The sequence below is a fragment of the Paralichthys olivaceus genome, chromosome 9, assembly GCF_024713975.1.
Source record: "Paralichthys olivaceus isolate ysfri-2021 chromosome 9, ASM2471397v2, whole genome shotgun sequence".
NCBI classification, from domain to species: Eukaryota; Metazoa; Chordata; class Actinopteri; order Pleuronectiformes; family Paralichthyidae; genus Paralichthys; species Paralichthys olivaceus.
The window spans coordinates 7217007-7238042 of record NC_091101.1 but is presented as its reverse complement, the minus strand read 5'-3'; the positions used below and the strand labels follow the sequence as shown (position 1 = coordinate 7238042).

General features: G+C 40.7%; 1 long non-coding RNA gene across 1 annotated transcript; it reads right to left on the bottom strand.

Moving 5' to 3' along the window:
• Positions 1 to 18209: 18209 nt before the first annotated feature.
• Positions 18210 to 19145, bottom strand: LOC138411521 (uncharacterized). Its single transcript, XR_011244145.1, has 2 exons — positions 19003 to 19145; positions 18210 to 18969 (listed from the first exon to the last, which is right to left on the bottom strand). It is a non-coding gene; the product is annotated as an uncharacterized lncRNA (long non-coding RNA).
• Between the last annotated feature and the right edge of the window lie 1891 nt (positions 19146 to 21036).

The following is a 21036-nucleotide window of genomic DNA, read 5'->3' as shown; positions in this document are numbered from 1 at the left end:
TAATCCTGGGACATTTGTAAACTTTTCTGCTTTCATGAAATATCATGTGGGTGACATGTGTGCTACAATTTACTGTACACATATGACCAGGCTACAATCACACACCCTGAGGACCATTGGAAGCATAAACAGGTTGACTACTGCCAATCTTGTAATGATTAATCGATGTGACCAAGTTTCGATAAGATCAGTCAACTGTATTGTTCGCGGCTATCTGAGGCTGAGGGCACAGCATTGCTTTTCACTAAAACGCTCACAGTGACACTGCTAACATGCCGCTGCTGAGCAGGTATGATGTCAACAATGTGTGGGATTAAGTGTTCACTAAATTGTTCTTGTTCTTAGCACTAAACACAAAATGCAGCTTAGGCAAATGTCTTTGGTTTTGCAAGTATCTGGTCATGAACCAAAGTATAAGACTATTGGACATTTTGACACTAACACTTGTAAAAGGGATCATCAAAGTTAATGGTTAAGTGTGTAGGATTTTGTGTTACAATATGAAACTCTTAATTGGACACATTAAGTCGAGCTGCAAATAGGTGACAGGAAGAGGATGAGGATGGACAAGCAGTCAGAGGGCATTTGTTGTCCATGTGAGGTCCCCTGTAATGTGGACTTGAAGCTGGAAACCCTCTCTACATCTGATCCTGATTTGTCATTATTGATAATGAGGAAGTCAGGTGACCTAATATTTGGAGCAGCAAAGTCTGTGTTAAGAGGATTGTCAGAATGAATAGACGTAGCAATAATACATAGTTTCACCACACAGCAACACATCTGTTTCCTGTTTCAAAGCAATACCTAGTACTGTTTATTTCACACATGACTATTCGACAGCCTAAACTGCATATTTACATAGTAGTCATGATGAAGAAGGACCTCTGAACCAAACATACTACTTACCTTGAACAAATCCATGTTCTCCTTTTGAAGATAAAAACTGTTGGACTGACCTTGTGAGCGATTAAGACGAATACTCATGAGACAGGAGATCCAGAAAACCCCAGATGAACTGACCATCAGAGCTGGAACAGAGCAGCCTTTTAGGGTATCCACCTTTGGGTGCTGTACTCACCAACAGGGGTGCTTGAGGTGACCCCTTTTACATACCCTATGTAAACATGAAATACATACACCTGACAAAATCTACCAGCTAACATTTGTAACAACCTATTTATCTGATCATCATCTGACGATCACATTAGTTAGTAACATCACAAAGACAAATCCCTAAACAAGCACATCTATCACAATTAAAAGACCTGTATCATCATCTGTTAAATCCTCCAAAGCCATGACAGGGGATAAGTAAGCTCTTATCCAAGAACAGCCTATATGGAGAGACAAACAGCTGGTTAAGTATCATGAAATGTGCGTTTAATTATATCGGTTCACAAGCAACTGGCTAAAGCCCAGGTATAGTGGTCCCCTCATGTTTCCATGAAAGCCTCCTGAGTGAAAACACAGACGGGTTGCTCTAGATTTGTGAACACTTCAAAAACTATTCAGCCCTGCCTGCTACAACATGTTTCTTTTTGTTTAAAGGAACTTGATGTTACTCATGCTCATGGCATTCCTCAAAGTCTTTGGAGTATTTATTAGATATATAATCTTGTGGGGCTCCAATCAATTTAATCTCTCCCTTGAATGAAATAAAACCCTATTGCTCACAGTCCCCATTTCAATATGCACACTGTTTTTGGTGGCTGCCACTGTGTTTCCTTGTACTGAAATATGTCTATTATTTTTTTCAGCAGTTTTTGTTTTGGGTAACCTGGAGAGATCTACATCCTCAAGGGTAAAATGACAACACAGGTGAAGTTCTTTTACAGCAATATTTAACATAAAGGCATCCAAACAAATGTTATATTTCTGAGCAAGATAGGCATTTGTTTTTACAGTAAATTATGTATATATTATATCTCAAAAGACAAGATGAAGATTCTTTAAACATACAACAGTGACAAGCAATGGCAGGAAGAATGATTTTGTTTGCATTCATCAGCTTCCAGTCAATCAACCCTCCAACAATCCACTTTATAAAACAGCTCAATATCACTTCTCTCTTGCTCTCAAACAGTGCAGCCACACAACTGCAAACTCCCCCTGTACACATGTGGACATGTGGGGTTAGGGGATGGAGGCAGAATGCCGAGAACAGCTGGAGAGAAACAACTTACTGGTGGAGGTGTGACAAGTAGAAATGCCTTGCAGGTAATAACACCAATCTATCTCTAAACCAACCAGCAAATCTGTGGAATTGTTTTTATTAATTATTGCATAATTGTGCAATAAACTATCATCATTGTTAAGCAAATGTAAAGAATTATATGCATTTATAGAATGTATATATAGTGACAGATATAGAATTGCTTAAAAATATATAACAGAAATAATAATAATAATAATAGCAGCTGGAGCTTATGTCACTAAGGTGAAACACGGACAATGAATAAGTATAATGTTTATTGCACTGATTGAGTTACACACTTGTTTTGCGTGGTGTGGTTTACATGGAGTCTTCCAGCTGCTTGGGCAGCTTGGGGACCTGTTTTGAATATTTAGTTCGGAAAGTCTCACTTTCTGTACATTATCTTTTAGTTATAGTATTTGTATTTAAAGGCTAAACATGTAACTCTTTGACACAATCGAGCACAACTTGATGTATGCAAATGATATATATATATATATATATATATATATATATATATATATATATATAGACATGTGCTGTGGTAAGTTCTACATCAAACACACCCCACACTGGACTGAACTCCACCATCTCCCAATAAACTCAGTTTTGATTTTCCATCCACAAACGATCCCAGGAAAGATTCTATGTCATCCAAATTTACAACACTGTCTGTTGCCCCCCACCTCCTCTTGCTGCTGCAAAGTATAATAAAACCTTGCTGTACCCACCTGTTTCAACAACATGCTCAGATACCAACAAAAACTAACTCACCAGCATTGTCTATTAATCAGTTCATGTATTGACATTATCAATTTAAAACTAATATGAATGCAAAATGGGTAATGTATCAAGAAACATTTTTGGAATGACATATTGTCAGTGGACCCTTCTAAAGCTCTCTCATGATGCTCTTATTTAATAGCTTGAATAATTTCAGCTCAATAAAAAAAATTCACAAATTAAAAACGTGGTTACTATGAATTTTATATTCAATATCATGGAAAATCCGTCACACAGGATCTTTAATAAGCAGAACATTTTTAATTTTAAAGTGGACACATTAACACAGCATCTGAAGAAACTAAAACTGGAACTTCAGTTTGTTTGTTCAGTTAGTCGCCCATCATCTCATGATAAAATAATGAATTAGTGCCACCTTGTGGACATTGGAGAGAGGCAGGCCACACACACATAAACTAAAAATATATAAGTTTTGTTTTATAGAAATCCCGATAATAATAAGACACAGAACATGTAATATAGGCCATGGATGATGCGAATTATGCAACAGCGATCAGTGCTCAATGTTTGGTCTGCCCTTCTTCTCTCTGATTGGGTGATTCAAGTTGAATTTTAGTGGTTGTGACAACCTCTGGGCATGGGCATTAATACAATGTTGCATTAACCTAGTCCAATGTCACCCAAGAAACATCATAAAAAGCGCAGTTCCATGAGCAAACAAAGTGCTGCATTAAATGCCACTCATTATAAACTCCACCACAACACTGCTTTCTACTGTATTTTTTTATGATGTGATTTATAAGTGATTTATTTTGTCCAAGATTGCTTGTGCATGAACAAACTGTTTCTTTTATTCTGGATAATGTGTTTTTTCTCCTCCTATTTTTCTAATATAACAGTTTGCTCCTCGTGAAATATGCAGCCCTGCTATCAGTTCACTTGTGATTGGTCATAAATGGTAAACACTGCCCTTTTCATGTTCACATGCACAGATCTTAATAAGGAAAGCCTGAGTTGACTAAATGAGTTGATAACCAGCTACTATGGCTGCTATGCCCTCTCCCTCCATCCATATTCCAAGTGATAGTTCATGTGGGATCCAATGACATGGCTTGTCAGAAGTCTGAGCTCACCAAGAAGGATTTTGAACAGCTTTTCAACTTCTTGAAAACCAGTGACAAATCTGTCCTATCCCCACACTGGACCGCGGAGTTGGGCGCTTTAGCAGAATCCTCAGTCTTAATAGTTGGCTGCAATCCGCCTGCTCAGCCCACTGTCTCTGCTTTGTTGACAACTTAAATTTGTTCTGGGCCCTTCTTGAGGTCACCTAAACTGCTGCAACAGCCACCAACTAATCAATATAAACAGCAAATTCCGCTCCTCTCCCACACACCGAGTACTTATTATATCCCTGTTGTTACTAATATAGGCCAAACAAAAATCTTATAAACACAGCTCCAAGTCCAATCACCTAATCTGTCTCCGTATCCCCCTCTGCTGGCCAGAGTGTACCTGTGCGACTGACCCTCCTAAATTTAAGGTCCCTTTCTAATATCTCTATTATACTGAATGATATAATTTCTTCATCCAATTTAGATTTTTTATTCCTAACTGAGACCTGGTTGTGTCCTGACGATCACACCCAGCTGCTAGAGCTCTGCCACCAAACTATGAATATTTAAGCGCTCCCAGGGACAATGGCCAAGGGGGGTGGCCTAGTTTATCACACTCCCAAACCAACTGATAATTTTGCCCCCGAATTCTCTGAACAAAAGTTCGGAAAATTCTGAACTTTTTAGAGAATTCTGAACTTTTCAGAGTACAATCTTTCATTGTCTTAAACTATGATAAAGCTATCATTATTGGTGTTTTTAACATCCACATTGATGACCCAACCAATGGTTTTGGAACTGAATTTTTAAACATCACAGAGTCTTTGAATCCAGTCCAACATGTGACTAGTCTCATAACTGTAGCCTCACATTAGATCTAGTCTTTTCCCTCTGTCTGAGCATCAATTCCTTGTTGTTGGTGTTTTAGTTGTTTAATTGTTAGCGTTTTCTCTTGGTCTTCTATTCACCCTCCTAGTTTATTTTTTTTAATTTAGTTATTTTTTTGGGTTGTGTGCTCCAACCTGAGTCTGCTCAAGCTACACTACTGGCAGCATTTCTTTTAGTGCACCTGTAGCAAACAGGAGGGGGATAGTGAGTGGGGCTTTCTTTGTTTAATAATTTTGGGATTATTTTGATTTTCTAATTGAGATTATTTGTGAGTTCGTATCATTTTGATATTTGTTATATTTTGAGTATCTTGTTTTCATATGGTTTTATGTTCCAATAACTGTTCCTCTCTGTCTGCTTACTTCCAGGAGCTGAGGGCCTCACTGGTGACCTGCCCCTCTATTTTGGTGATGGTGTCCTATTGTGTGTAGTGTCCTTCCACTCCTTTTTGGCTTTGCCCTTGTGTGTGTGTGCGTGTGTGCTTAGTGTTTTACATGTGGACTGTGGTGCTCCCATTTTAGTTGACGCCTTCACTCCCCCCTCACTCACCTTAACCATAGCGGCCCCAGCCCTGGAGGAAGCCCAGTGTTTTTTTTTGGTATTAAGTAACAAGACTCCGTTTTAGGTTGAATTCCCACTGTTCTTGATATTTATGAAATAAACTTTTGTAAATTTTTTTGATTGGAAACACGTCTCCTGCCTTCTCAGTAAAACAAACTTGTATTGTCCTCGGTTTCGAATATTTTAATTTACTGCTTTCCCTCACACATTTACTTGTTCTCTTCTTTTCTTTTTTTTCCCCGGACTAAACCATGGGGTGTCGTTGTTGGTTTTGGTTACTTCTTGATTTGAGTTAAATTATAATTTAAGTACTCCCTCGCACTCCATAAGAGGTCATCGCTGAAAGCCATTTGTAGCTTGGCCTTGAAAATAGCTGCCATCTCATTGCGTAGGGAAGAGAGCAGCACGTCCTTGAAACCAGAGGAGGTAGTGTTACCTGTTGAGGTGGCGGCACCGTCCGGGTGTGCAGAGACACCATGAGGCAGGGATGCGGTGCGCATAGCAGGTTGCTGTGGTTGTGCAGAAAATATCACACCAAAAGAGAGAATATAAATGTGCCTTGCATCAGGATTTGTAGTGACTGTTGCAGAAGCACAGAAAGTTGCGTTTTACTCCATTGATTGCTTTGCCCGAACTTCCCATAAAGTTATTATTATTAGGGAGTGGAGGAGCGGAGTAGCGTGAGTGAATTTGGGTAAGTTAAGGAACAAACGGGCGGCTGCATTCTGGATGATCTGTCTCTGCTTATCTTCTTCCCTTTGTCTTCTGCCTATCTTCTTCTTCCCTTTCCCTTGCCCTCTGCTTATCTTCTTCTTCCCTTTCCTTTGTCTTCCGCTTATCTTCTTCTTCCCTTTCTTTTGCCTTTTGCCTATCTTCTTCTTCCCATTCCTTTGTCTTCTTTTTCCTTACGTACTTTTTTTCCTTTGTCTTCTGCTGGTCAGAACTAATTTTCATGTAAAGCTCATGACTGACAGACTCTTCATCAGTACTGTCATCATTGGGTGTGATGGCAGCTCCAAGGCTTGAAGAAAAGGAGGCTGACTCTTCATCAGCACTGTCATCCTCGGGTCTGTTGGGTGCAGGATCCATTGGCTTCTTCAAACTCTGTGGTTTTCTCAGTCCCAGAAAGTGTCGCATTGTCTTCCAGACAGAAGGCTTTTTCTCCCACACCACTTTTCTTTCCTTTTCAGCAGCCTGATTCTCCTCTTTGATTGAAGTTTTAGAAGGCTCAGTTTTCTGCGTTACCTCTTCTTCATTTGAGATTGTTTTCAGTATATTTGCCATGTCAACCATTCTAAAAAAAGGATGTTTAAGGGCTACACTGGAACTAATTCTACGCTTAGCATCAGGACATAGACAACATTTTACGAGGTCTAAAAATTCCATCCTGTCAAGGTCTTTGTGGTTGTCTGTTAATCCCTGTAGCATGCCTCCTAAATTTCTTGAACATTCCATCGAAAATTGTGGCTTTAGGCCATTTACCTCCTGGTACTCTTTTGGTGTCCTCAGTCTCCACCCGGTTTTCTTATTGAAGATAAAATACCTCCAGCTGTATACTCCAGACCAGAGTACCTGATCCCCTGGCCATCCAGGGTCAACCAGTCGGTCCATAATAGTTTTTATCCAACTATAAGCACAATCATAAAGGTGTGGATTTTGTCCAAGATAGAGGTAAAGCATGATGCAACCCACTCCCCACATATCGACAGCTTCGGACAAGGGGAGGCCCAAGGTTGATTCCGGTGCTGTGTATTCCTTCTGTGTACTATTGCCATATTTCACTTGGCTCACTTGGAATGCATGGCGAAAATTGATCAGCTTGATCTCGAATGGTTTATCCTTGTGATTGACAAGCATTAGGTTCTCAAGTTTTAAGTCAGTATGCACAATGCCCATACTATGTATGGCCTCAACGGAGACCAGCAGCTGGTGTATCACAAGTCGAATTTCATCAAAAGTCAGTGGCATCCATTCCCTCTCACACATCAGGTTAAAAAGGCTTCTGTCCAGCCTTTCAAAGACCAAACAAGAAATGTCCTTAACCCTGAAATGGTCAATAAGTTTGACAATATGTTTTCCTGAGTCACGGTCCCAGACTGCCTCCAACATCGCCACTTCATGAAGGAAATGATCTTCATTCAGTTTTTGGATTCGTACCGGCACCATCTCAGCCATGTCAACACTGAAACAGTTGAGGATTTGGCAGTCACGTCGATTACTGTGCGTGCCCATTATCAGGTAGGAGCTGGTATCGCTGCTTAAAAAAACAGTCTCCTCCAGCTCCTTTTTGGACATTGGCAGATAATTTGGACTGGAAGTTGACATTGTCGTTGTGGTAGTTTTTCAGGAAAAGGTTTCCAAATACTGATCAAGCTTCTTCTTCTTCGTCTTTACTTCTATCGTGTATTGGCTGGTGGCAATATATACTAGTTGTTCAAAATCATCAAAGGAGACTCAATTCTAGAGAATAAAGACAACATAAATGTGATGATGTCACACTACAAAAATCAAAGGAATGTAATGATGTCACACTACAAAAATCAAAGGAATGTAATGATGTCACACTACAAAAATCAAAGGAATGTAATGATGTCACGGGTGGATTTAATGGGGGTCTAGACACCCCATCCTGGGAGTTGTCCCCTTCCTTATATTGCAAAGATAACTCGACTGGTCTTAATAGTGAAATAATATGCACTAAGAGAACTTGCTCATTACACGATACATAATCAAAAAAAGTTGAGATGGTATGTTACATTTAAAATTAAAAATTGCTACAGATTTATATATCATCTTTGACCTGTATTACAATAAAAACAACACAAAAGCATATTATCAGATGTTATCATGAACTTTTTGGAAAATGAACACTTATTTCAAATTTGATTCTTGTAAACTATTTTAAAAAGGTTGGGACATTAAAGCTTTACCACTTTGTAATGTTGCCATTCCTTTTCAAAACACGTCAAAGACCTTCAGGGACTCAAGACACCAAGTGACGAATGGTTTCAGGTGTAATTGTTTCCCATTCTTCCTGCAAACAAGTCTTAAGTTGTGCAACAGTACAGTGGCCAAGTCCAGACCAACGCAGGCCAGTCCAGCACCCGCACCCTCTTCTAATAGCTATGCCTTTTGTAATGTGTTTTTGCATTGTCTTGTTCACTTGTACATGGATGTCTCTGGAAAAGATATCATCTTGAAGGCAGCATATACTGCTCCAAAATCTCTATGTATTTTTCTGCATTAATGGTGCCATCACAGAGGTGTACGTAATCTACGTAATCTTTGCCAAGGGCACTGACACAACCCCATACCATGACAGACCCTGGCTGATAACAGTCTAGATGGTCCTTTTCATATTTGGTCTGGAGCACACAGTGTCCATTTCTTCCAAAAAAGCCTGAAATACTGACTGGTCTATACACGTTTCCACAGTGTTATGGTCCATCCCAGATGCCTTTGAGTCCAGAGCATAGACTGTATATAAAGATGGACGTAGTGTCCATGACGTCACCCGTTGGTTTCTGAAGAGTGCAAATGAGGCTCGTAGTGGGCGTTTCACCCGGCGCCATCTTGCCGGGGCCTGACTCCTCCTAGTTCCGGGCGAACCCACAAATGGGCAAAACGGAGGAGCGCGTGTGGACGCTAGGCGGGCCGACTGAAGACTGACAACTGAGCTACGCCCACAGAGCTCATCGTTACCTGGTTAGCTCAGGCTAAGGAGCTAGGCTAAATGCTACCCGCGACTGCTAACCGGCTAGCGCTGCGGTGTTATTGCTCCGGGATGGTCGCGGTCGTAACATCCTACCGAACAGCGGTAAGTTACCCTGAAACTTTACAACAACAAAACCTATTGATTTATTTATTATTATAATCATACTACATATACTTACATTCCTCAAGTGGTTATTGATGTTATTGTGGTAATTCACCGTTTATTTAACACGTCTGATGAAGTTTGAAGCAAGTTAACTAGCTTTAGTAAAGAGTTGTGTTTTGTCATTTGATTGTAATTTTAATAAGTTAATATTAATAAGCTGCATGTGATACAGACTTGTATAACCGCCATTACTATTACAACCTCTTTTTTTTAGCCTGTTATGGAATTCACAGTGAATTAGACTCAGTGCAGATGTGTAATTATATAACAGTTTAGATGTGATTATAATCTCCACACACCACTGTTGTAAACAGTGCTCATATTTATTATATATGTATCTGTTTTAACACTGAGAGAAGTTGAGGGACTTGAAGTGGACTGTTATCAACAGCACTGTGAGAGATTATCACCCTTTAATATTACAGATGTGGTAGAAAGACATTTTATATATTTATACAATGTTTATTTCTTTTAGTACATCAGTTTGGCTGAAATCTGTGGTGCTTCCACCTGCTGAACACAGAATAAACTGTAGGTACCCGTCTTGGCTGCTTAACACAGCTGATATTACATGTGTCAAAATTATTGTAATGATTGTATTGTACAGTATCTGTAAATAATCATGTTTCTCCTCTGTTCCTTAATATCTACAGATGTGACAATGATTTTAGCATAAAACATCCTTTAACATGACTTTTTTCATTTCATGAAGCACTGCAACACCTGATGTCCTCAGAATCCACTGTGGCCGCAGCAACATGGTGGAGATCGGCAGCTTCTACATAAAAGTATGGCATTATTGCAGAGATACGTGTTACTTTCAAACAAAGTCTGTGTCCTTATATTCTGTGGATATTCAAATATGTATCTGAATATGGTTTGGGATTAAACAGTCTACTACAATGAATGTGCGGTATGGAGTTCTTTCACATTAAAAGTATTGCATATATAATGTAATGCATCATGTGCAATAATTTGCTTTAATTGTTGGTAAGTTATGAAAACAGGTCTATACCTGGTAGGTAAACTGTTCATTCATAAATAAAGTTCAGCTCAATAAGTTTCACACTGCAGCAGCTGCACTGACGTTATTTCTGAAACAATAATCTAATAAAACATTATTACTGAAGTTACTCACAGTAACGTAGTCAAGCCAAATAGGTTGGCGAGCTGAACAACTTTACATAACGTTAGATATCTAACTTGATGATATTCACTAAACACACAGTCGCCTTCAGTTTAAAAGATTTATCACCATTAACTCTAACACTCCTCTCTCCGCTGTGTGAACGCTTCATGTCGGGTTAATAACTCTCGTCCCTCCCGTTAGCATCGCCGTTACTGCTGGTATCTTGCCTGAAGGTTAGCGGAGCTAAGCTAACCAGCCAGGTACAGACAAAATGATACCTGCTCATCACTACTGACACGTAAATCAAAGACAGTACTTTACTCACCAGAGACACTGCAGGACAGATGTCTTCCACTTCTCCGTCAGGACATCAGCCGAACAACAAACGATGATGTTCACATGTGAGTGAAAACTCCTCCACAGACTCTGCTCGTGCTCGGTGACAGGGATTAGCCTGTTAGCTCAGGTGAAGCCGAGCAGACCACAGGCTAACAGCCGGAGTGAGGAGCTAACGGTGACGTCACGTGTCAATCAAGTGATAATTATTCAGAATTTCAAACCTCTATATTATCCAAACGAGCGAGTAAGAAAAAAATTCACCCCCCCCAGAGTTGTCATGGGGGAAGAACTTACTGATTGAGACTAAACTCGTTTTTTGAACCAGGCTGTAAACACGTTTAATTCTGCTCTAAAGTCGGGCTTTTTAACATGGGAGTCAATGGGAATTGACTCCCTCTTGGAGCCAGCCTCAAGAGGCCACCTAGTGAACTGCAGTTATTTGCACTTCCGTATTGGCCTCAGCGCTCAGCCCGGGATGTTGCCGCTTGGTCCAGAGAAGTGGACGGTGCTTCTGGATATTGTTAATATAAGGCTTCTGTGGCACTTGACCATGCCACAGGGCTCTCACCACAGCAGCCAGAGATGAACCATTCTGGATTAAGCATCTTTATTTAAACTTTTTAAACATAAACTCTCCTAACTCTCCGGAGCTATCCGGCCTGACCTACCCCCTCCGCCCCCCCTCCGAGGGTTGAGCAGGTGGGCGTCATCGGATGCAGCATCTCTCTGGAGGCACAGGAGTTGAGCGCCTCCGCATGGGCGCCCTGGCAATAATACCTGTCAAATCACACTGGATATTATAGCCCCCATTAAAACAAGAATGAAATAACCAGTGAACACCTCTCCATGGGTTGATGACAGGCTACGAGAACTTAAAAGGCTGAGCAGAAAAACCCAACGGAAGTGGAAAAAGACCAAACTGCATGTCCACTACTAACATAACAAAAACAAACCATAGGGCTCATATCGCACCAATTCTTGCATTCCTTCATTGGTGTTATGGAATTTTCATAGACACTGTCTCTTGTCCTCTCTGGGGCATAGTGCAACAGGCTGTTGTGTTTGGAAAGTGCGAGAGCTTGGAGAAGGTCAAAGCCTTCACTCCCTAGACATCACAGACATGAGACTGCGTAAGCAGGCAATACTGTCTCCATGACTAGAAAATACATTTGATTGTTTAGGAACAAACACAACCAGTATCTAATAATTTTGGGATTATTTTGATTTTCTAATTGAGATTATATGTGAGTTCGTATCATTGTGATATTTGTTATATTTTGAGTATCTTGTTTTCATATGGTTTTATGTTCCAATAACTGTTCCTCTCTGTCTGCTTACTTCCAGGAGCTGAGGGCCTCACTGGTGACCTGCCCCTCTATTTCGGTGATGGTGTCCTTTTGTGTGTAGTGTCCTTCCACTCCTTTTTGGCTTTGCCCTTGTGTGTGTGTGCGTGTGTGCTTAGTGTTTTACATGTGGACTGTGGTGCTCCCATTTTAGTTGACGCCTTCACTCCCCCCTCACTCACCTTAACCATAGCGGCCCCAGCCCTGGAGGAAGCCCAGTGTTTTTTTTTTGGTATTAAGTAACAAGACTCCGTTTTAGGTTAAATTCCCACTGTTCTTGATATTTATGAAATAAACTTTTGTAAATTTTTTAAAAACAAACTTGTGTTGTCCTTGGTTTAGAATATTTTTATTTATTGCTTTCCTCAAAAATGTACTTGTTCTCTTCTTTTCGTTGTTGGTTTTGGTTACTTCTTGATTTGAGTTAAATTATAATTTAAGTACTCCCTCGCACTCCATAAGAGGTCATCGCTGAAAGCCATTTGTATCATGGTCTTGAAAATAGCTGCCATCTCATTGCGTAGGGAAGAGAGCAGCACGTCCTTGAAACCAGAGGAGGTAGTGTTACCTGTTGAGGTGGCGGCACCGTCCGGGCGTGCGGAGACACCATGAGGCGGGGATGCGGTGTGCATAGCAGGCTGTTGTGGTTGTGCAGAAAATATCACACCAAAAGAGAACATATAAATGTGCCTTTCTCAGGATTTGTAGTGACTGTTGCAGAAGTTCAGAAAGTCGCGTTTTACTCCATTGATTGCTTTGCCCGAACTTCCCATAAAGTTATTATTATTAGGGAGTGGAGGAGCGGAGTAGCGTGAGTGAATTTGAGTAAGTTAAGGAACAGGCGGGCATCTGCATTCTGGATGATCTGTCCCTGCTTATCTTCTTCACTTTTTTTCCTGCTTAATTTCATCTAACTTTGTCTTCTGCTTATCTTCTTCTTCCCTTCCCTTTGTCTTCTTTTCTTTCTCTTTTTGTCCCTTTGTCTTCTGCTTATCTTCTTCTTCCCTTTGTCTTTTTCTTCCCATTCCTTTGTCTTCTTTTTCCTTACGTACTTTTTTTCCTTTGTCTTCTGCTGGTCAGAACTGATTTTCTTTTAAAGCTCATGACTGACAGACTCTTCATCAGTACTGTCATCATTGGGTGTGATGGCAGCTGCAGCTCCAAGGCTTGAAGAAAAGGACGCTGACTCTTCATCAGCACTGTCATCCTCGGGTCTGTTGGGTGCAGGATCCTTTGGATTCTTCAATCTCTGTGGCGCCTCAGTCCCAGAAAGTGTCGAATTCTCTTCCAGAGAGAAGGCTTTTTCTCCTGCACCCCTTTTCTTTCCTTTTCACCAGCACTGTCATCCTCGGGTCTGTTGGGTGCAGGATCCTTTGGCTTCTTCAATCTCTGTGGTTTCCTCAGTCCCAGAAAGTGTCGAATTCTCATCCAGAGAGAAGGCTTTTTCTCCTGCACCCCTTTTCTTTCCTTTTCAGCAGCCTGATTCTTCTTCTGGATTGAAGTTTTAGAAGGCTCTGTCTTCTGCGTTACCTCTTCTTCATTTGAGATTGTTTTCAGTATATTTGCCATGTCAACCATTCTAAAAAAAGGATGTTTAAGGGCTACACTGGGACTAATTCTACGCTTAGCATCAGGACGTAGACAACATTTTACGAGGTCTAAAAATGCCATCCTGTCAAGGTCTTTGTGGTTGTCTGTTAATCCCTGTAGCACGTCTCCTAAATTCCTTGAACATTCCATGGAAAATTGTGGCTTTAGGCCATTTACCTCCTGGTACTCTTTTGGTGTCCTCAGTCTCCACCCGGTTTTCTTATTGAAGATAAAATACCTCCAGCTGTATACTCCAGACCACAGTACCTGATCCCCTGGCCATCCAGGTTCAACCAGTTGGTCCGCAATAGTTTTTATCCAACTATAAGCACAATCATAAAGGTGTGGATTTTGTCCAAGATAGAGGTAAAGCATGATGCAACCCACTCCCCACATATCGACAGCTTCGGACAAGGGGAGGCCCAAGGTTGATTCCGGTGCTGTGTATTCCTTCTGCGTACTCTGTGTATTTCCATATTTCACTTGGCTCTCTTGGAATGCATGGCCAAAATTGATCAGCTTGATCTCGAATGGTTTATCCTTGTGATTGACAAGCATTAGGTTCTCAAGTTTTAAGTCAGTATGCACAATGCCCATACTATGTATGGCCTCAACGGAGACCAGCAGCTGGTGTATCACAAGTCGAATTTCATCGAAAGTCAGTGGCATCCATTCCCTCTCACACATCAGGTCACTAAGTTTGACAATATGTTTCTCTGAGTCAAGTTCCCTGACCGCCTCCAACTTCGCCACTTCTTGAAGGAAACAATCTTCATTCAGTTTTGGGATTTGGACCGTCACCATCTCAGCCATGTCAACACTGAAACAGTTGAGGATTTGGCAGTCACGTGGATTACTGTGCGTGCCCATTATCAGGTAGGAGTTGGTATCGCTCCTAAAAAAAACAGTCTCCTCCAGCTCCTTTTCGGACATTGGCAGATAATTTGGACTGGAAGTTGACATTGTCGTTGTGGTAGTTTTTCAGGAAAAGGTTTCCAAATACTGATCAAGCTTCTTCTTCTTCGTCTTTACTTCTATCGTGTATTGGCTGGTGGCAATATGTACTAGTTGTTCAAAATCATCAAAGGAGACTCAATTCTAGAGAATAAAGACAACATAAATGTGATGATGTCACACTCCAAAGTCAAAGGAATGTAATGATGTCACACTACAAAAATCAAAGGAATGTAATGATGTCACGGGTGGATTTAATGGGGGTCTAGACACCCCATCCTGGGAGTTGTCCCCTTCCTTATATTGCAAAGATAACTCGACTGGTCTTAATAGTGAAATAATATGCACTAAGAGAACTTGCTCATTACACGATACATAATCAAAAAAAGTTGAGATGGTATGTTACATTTAAAATTAAAAATTACTACAGATTTATATATCATCTTTGACCTGTATTACAATAAAAACAACACAAAAGCATATTATCAGATGTTATCATGAACTTTTTGGAAAATGAACACTTATTTCAAATTTGATTCTTGTAAACTATTTTAAAAAGGTTGGGACATTAAAGCTTTACCACTTTGTAATGTTGCCATTCCTTTTCAAAACACGTCAAAGACCTTCAGGGACTCAAGACACCAAGTGACGAATGGTTTCAGGTGTAATTGTTTCCCATTCTTCCTGCAAACAAGTCTTAAGTTGTGCAACAGTACAGTGGCCAAGTCCAGACCAACGCAGGCCAGTCCAGCACCCGCACCCTCTTCTAATAGCCATGCCTTTTGCAATGTGTTTTTGCATTGTCTTGTTCACTTGTACATGGATGTCTCTGGAAAAGATATCATCTTGAAGGCACCATATACTGCTCCAAAATCTCTATGTATTTTTCTGCATTAATGGTGCCATCACAGAGGTGTACGTAATCTACGTAATCTTTGCCAAGGGCACTGACACAACCCCATACCATGACAGACCCTGGCTGATAACAGTCTAGATGGTCCTTTTCATATTTGGTCTGGAGCACACAGCGTCCATTTCTTCCAAAAAAGCCTGAAATACTGACTGGTCTATACACGTTTCCACAGTGTTATGGTCCATCCCAGATGCCTTTGAGTCCAGAGCATAGACTGTATATAAAGATGGACGTAGTGTCCGTGACGTCACCCGTTGGTTTCTGAAGAGTGCAAATGAGGCTCGTAGTGGGCGTTTCACCCGGCGCCATCTTGCCGGGGCCTGGCTCCTCCTAGTTCCGGGCGAACCCACAAATGGGCAAAACGGAGGCGCGCATGTGGACGCTAGGCGGGCCGACTGAAGACTGACAACTGAGCTACGCCCACAGAGCTCATCGTTACCTGGTTAGCTCAGGCTAAGGAGCTAGGCTAAATGCTACCCGCGACTGCTAACCGGCTAGCGCTGCGGTGTTAGTGCTCCGGGATGGTCGCGGTCGTAACATCCTACCGAACAGCGGTAAGTTACCCTGAAACTTTACAACAACAAAACCTATTGATTTATTTATTATTATAATCATACTACACATACTTACATTCCTCAAGTGGTTTTTGATGTTATTGTGGTAATTCACCGTTTATTTAACACGTCTGATGAAGTTTGAAGCAAGTTAACTAGCTTTAGTAAAGAGTTGTGTTTTGTCATTTGATTGTAATTTTATTAAGTTAATATTAATAAGCTGCATGTGATACAGACTTGTATAACCGCCATTACTATTACAACCTCTTTTTTTTAGCCTGTTATGGAATTCACAGTGAATTAGACTCAGTGCAGATGTGTAATTATATAACAGTTTAGATGTGATTATAATCTCCACACACCACTGTTGTAAACAGTGCTCATATTTATTATATATGTATCTGTTTTAACACTGAGAGAAGTTGAGGGACTTGAAGTGGACTGTTATCAACAGCACTGTGAGAGATTATCACCCTTTAATATTACAGATGTGGTAGAAAGACATTTTATATATTTATACAATGTTTATTTCTTTTAGTACATCAGTTTGGCTGAAATCTGTGGTGCTTCCACCTGCTGAACACAGAATAAACTGTAGGTACCCGTCTTGGCTGCTTAACACAGCTGATATTACATGTGTCAAAATTATTGTAATGATTGTATTGTACAGTATCTGTCAATAATCATGTTTTTCCTCTGTTCCTTAATATCTACAGATGTGACAATGATTTTAGCATAAAACATCCTTTAACATGACTTTTTTCATTTCATGAGGCACTGCAACACCTGATGTCCTCAGAATCCACTGTGGCCGCAGCAACATGGTGGAGATCGGCAGCTTCTACATAAAAGTATGGCATTATTGCAGAGATACGTGTTACTTTCAAACAAAGTCTGTGTCCTTATATTCTGTGGATATTCAAATATGTATCTGAATATGGTTTGGGATTAAACAGTCTACTACAATGAATGTGCGGTATGGAGTTCTTTCACATTAAAAGTATTGCATATATAATGTAATGCATCATGTGCAATAATTTGCTTTAATTGTTGGTAAGTTATGAAAACAGGTCTATACCTGGTAGGTAAACTGTTCATTCATAAATAAAGTTCAGCTCAATAAGTTTCACACTGCAGCAGCTGCACTGACGTTATTTCTGAAACAATAATCTAATAAAACATTATTACTGAAGTTACTCACAGTAACGTAGTCAAGCCAAATAGGTTGGCGAGCTGAACAACTTTACATAACGTTAGATATCTAACTTGATGATATTCACTAAACACACAGTCGCCTTCAGTTTAAAAGATTTATCACCATAAACTCTAACACTCCTCTCTCCGCTGTGTGAACGCTTCATGTCGGGTTAATAACTCTCGTCCCTCCCGTTAGCATCGCCGTTACTGCTGGTATCTTGCCTGAAGGTTAGCGGAGCTAAGCTAACCAGCCAGGTACAGACACAATGATACGTGTTTGGGAAGTGCGAGAGCTTGGAGAAGGTCAAAGCCTTCACTCCCTAGACATCACAGACATGAGACTGCGTAAGCAGGCAATACTGTCTCCATGACTAGAAAATACATTTGATTGTTTAGGAACAAACACAACCAGTATCTAATAATTTTGGGATTATTTTGATTTTCTAATTGAGATTATATGTGAGTTCGTATCATTGTGATATTTGTTATATTTTGAGTATCTTGTTTTCATATGGTTTTATGTTCCAATAACTGTTCCTCTCTGTCTGCTTACTTCCAGGAGCTGAGGGCCTCACTGGTGACCTGCCCCTCTATTTCGGTGATGGTGTCCTTTTGTGTGTAGTGTCCTTCCACTCCTTTTTGGCTTTGCCCTTGTGTGTGTGTGCGTGTGTGCTTAGTGTTTTACATGTGGACTGTGGTGCTCCCATTTTAGTTGACGCCTTCACTCCCCCCTCACTCACCTTAACCATAGCGGCCCCAGCCCTGGAGGAAGCCCAGTGTTTTTTTTTTGGTATTAAGTAACAAGACTCCGTTTTAGGTTAAATTCCCACTGTTCTTGATATTTATGAAATAAACTTTTGTAAATTTTTTTGATTGGAAACACGTCTCCTGCCTTCTCAGTAAAACAAACTTGTGTTGTCCTTGGTTTAGAATATTTTTATTTATTGCTTTCCTCAAAAATGTACTTGTTCTCTTCTTTTCGTTGTTGGTTTTGGTTACTTCTTGATTTGAGTTAAATTATAATTTAAGTACTCCCTCGCACTCCATAAGAGGTCATCGCTGAAAGCCATTTGTATCATGGTCTTGAAAATAGCCGCCATCTCATTGCGTAGGGAAGAGAGCAGCACGTCCTTGAAACCAGAGGAGGTAGTGTTACCTGTTGAGGTGGCGGCACCGTCCGGGCGTGCGGAGACACCATGAGGCGGGGATGCGGTGTGCATAGCAGGCTGTTGTGGTTGTGCAGAAAATATCACACCAAAAGAGAACATATAAATGTGCCTTTCTCAGGATTTGTAGTGACTGTTGCAGAAGTTCAGAAAGTCGCGTTTTACTCCATTGATTGCTTTGCCCGAACTTCCCATAAAGTTATTATTATTAGGGAGTGGAGGAGCGGAGTAGCGTGAGTGAATTTGAGTAAGTTAAGGAACAGGCGGGCATCTGCATTCTGGATGATCTGTCTCTGCTTATCTTCTTCACTTTTTTTCCTGCTTAATTTCATCTAACTTTGTCTTCTGCTTATCTTCTTCTTCCCTTCCCTTTGTCTTCTTTTCTTTCTCTTTTTGTCCCTTTGTCTTCTGCTTATCTTCTTCTTCCCTTTCCTTTGCCTTCTGCTTATCTTCTTCTTCCCTTTCCTTTGTCTTTTTCTTCCCATTCCTTTGTCTTCTTTTTCCTTACGTACTTTTTTTCCTTTGTCTTCTGCTGGTCAGAACTGATTTTCTTTTAAAGCTCATGACTGACAGACTCTTCATCAGTACTGTCATCATTGGGTGTGATGGCAGCTGCAGCTCCAAGGCTTGAAGAAAAGGACGCTGACTCTTCATCAGCACTGTCATCCTCGGGTCTGTTGGGTGCAGGATCCTTTGGATTCTTCAATCTCTGTGGCGCCTCAGTCCCAGAAAGTGTCGAATTCTCTTCCAGAGAGAAGGCTTTTTCTCCTGCACCCCTTTTCTTTCCTTTTCACCAGCACTGTCATCCTCGGGTCTGTTGGGTGCAGGATCCTTTGGCTTCTTCAATCTCTGTGGTTTCCTCAGTCCCAGAAAGTGTCGAATTCTCATCCAGAGAGAAGGCTTTTTCTCCTGCACCCCTTTTCTTTCCTTTTCAGCAGCCTGATTCTTCTTCTGGATTGAAGTTTTAGAAGGCTCTGTCTTCTGCGTTACCTCTTCTTCATTTGAGATTGTTTTCAGTATATTTGCCATGTCAACCATTCTAAAAAAAGGATGTTTAAGGGCTACACTGGGACTAATTCTACGCTTAGCATCAGGACGTAGACAACATTTTACGAGGTCTAAAAATGCCATCCTGTCAAGGTCTTTGTGGTTGTCTGTTAATCCCTGTAGCACGTCTCCTAAATTCCTTGAACATTCCATGGAAAATTGTGGCTTTAGGCCATTTACCTCCTGGTACTCTTTTGGTGTCCTCAGTCTCCACCCGGTTTTCTTATTGAAGATAAAATACCTCCAGCTGTATACTCCAGACCACAGTACCTGATCCCCTGGCCATCCAGGTTCAACCAGTTGGTCCGCAATAGTTTTTATCCAACTATAAGCACAATCATAAAGGTGTGGATTTTGTCCAAGATAGAGGTAAAGCATGATGCAACCCACTCCCCACATATCGACAGCTTCGGACAAGGGGAGGCCCAAGGTTGATTCCGGTGCTGTGTATTCCTTCTGCGTACTCTGTGTATTTCCATATTTCACTTGGCTCTCTTGGAATGCATGGCCAAAATTGATCAGCTTGATCTCGAATGGTTTATCCTTGTGATTGACAAGCATTAGGTTCTCAAGTTTTAAGTCAGTATGCACAATGCCCATACTATGTATGGCCTCAACGGAGACCAGCAGCTGGTGTATCACAAGTCGAATTTCATCGAAAGTCAGTGGCATCCATTCCCTCTCACACATCAGGTCACTAAGTTTGACAATATGTTTCTCTGAGTCAAGTTCCCTGACCGCCTCCAACTTCGCCACTTCTTGAAGGAAACAATCTTCATTCAGTTTTGGGATTTGGACCGTCACCATCTCAGCCATGTCAACACTGAAACAGTTGAGGATTTGGCAGTCACGTGGATTACTGTGCGTGCCCATTATCAGGTAGGAGTTGGTATCGCTCCTAAAAAAAACAGTCTCCTCCAGCTCCTTTTCGGACATTGGCAGATAATTTGGACTGGAAGTTGACATTGTCGTTGTGGTAGTTTTTCAGGAAAAGGTTTCCAAATACTGATCAAGCTTCTTCTTCTTCGTCTTTACTTCTATCGTGTATTGGCTGGTGGCAATATGTACTAGTTGTTCAAAATCATCAAAGGAGACTCAATTCTAGAGAATAAAGACAACATAAATGTGATGATGTCACACTCCAAAGTCAAAGGAATGTAATGATGTCACACTACAAAAATCAAAGGAATGTAATGATGTCACGGGTGGATTTAATGGGGGTCTAGACACCCCATCCTGGGAGTTGTCCCCTTCCTTATATTGCAAAGATAACTCGACTGGTCTTAATAGTGAAATAATATGCACTAAGAGAACTTGCTCATTACACGATACATAATCAAAAAAAGTTGAGATGGTATGTTACATTTAAAATTAAAAATTACTACAGATTTATATATCATCTTTGACCTGTATTACAATAAAAAC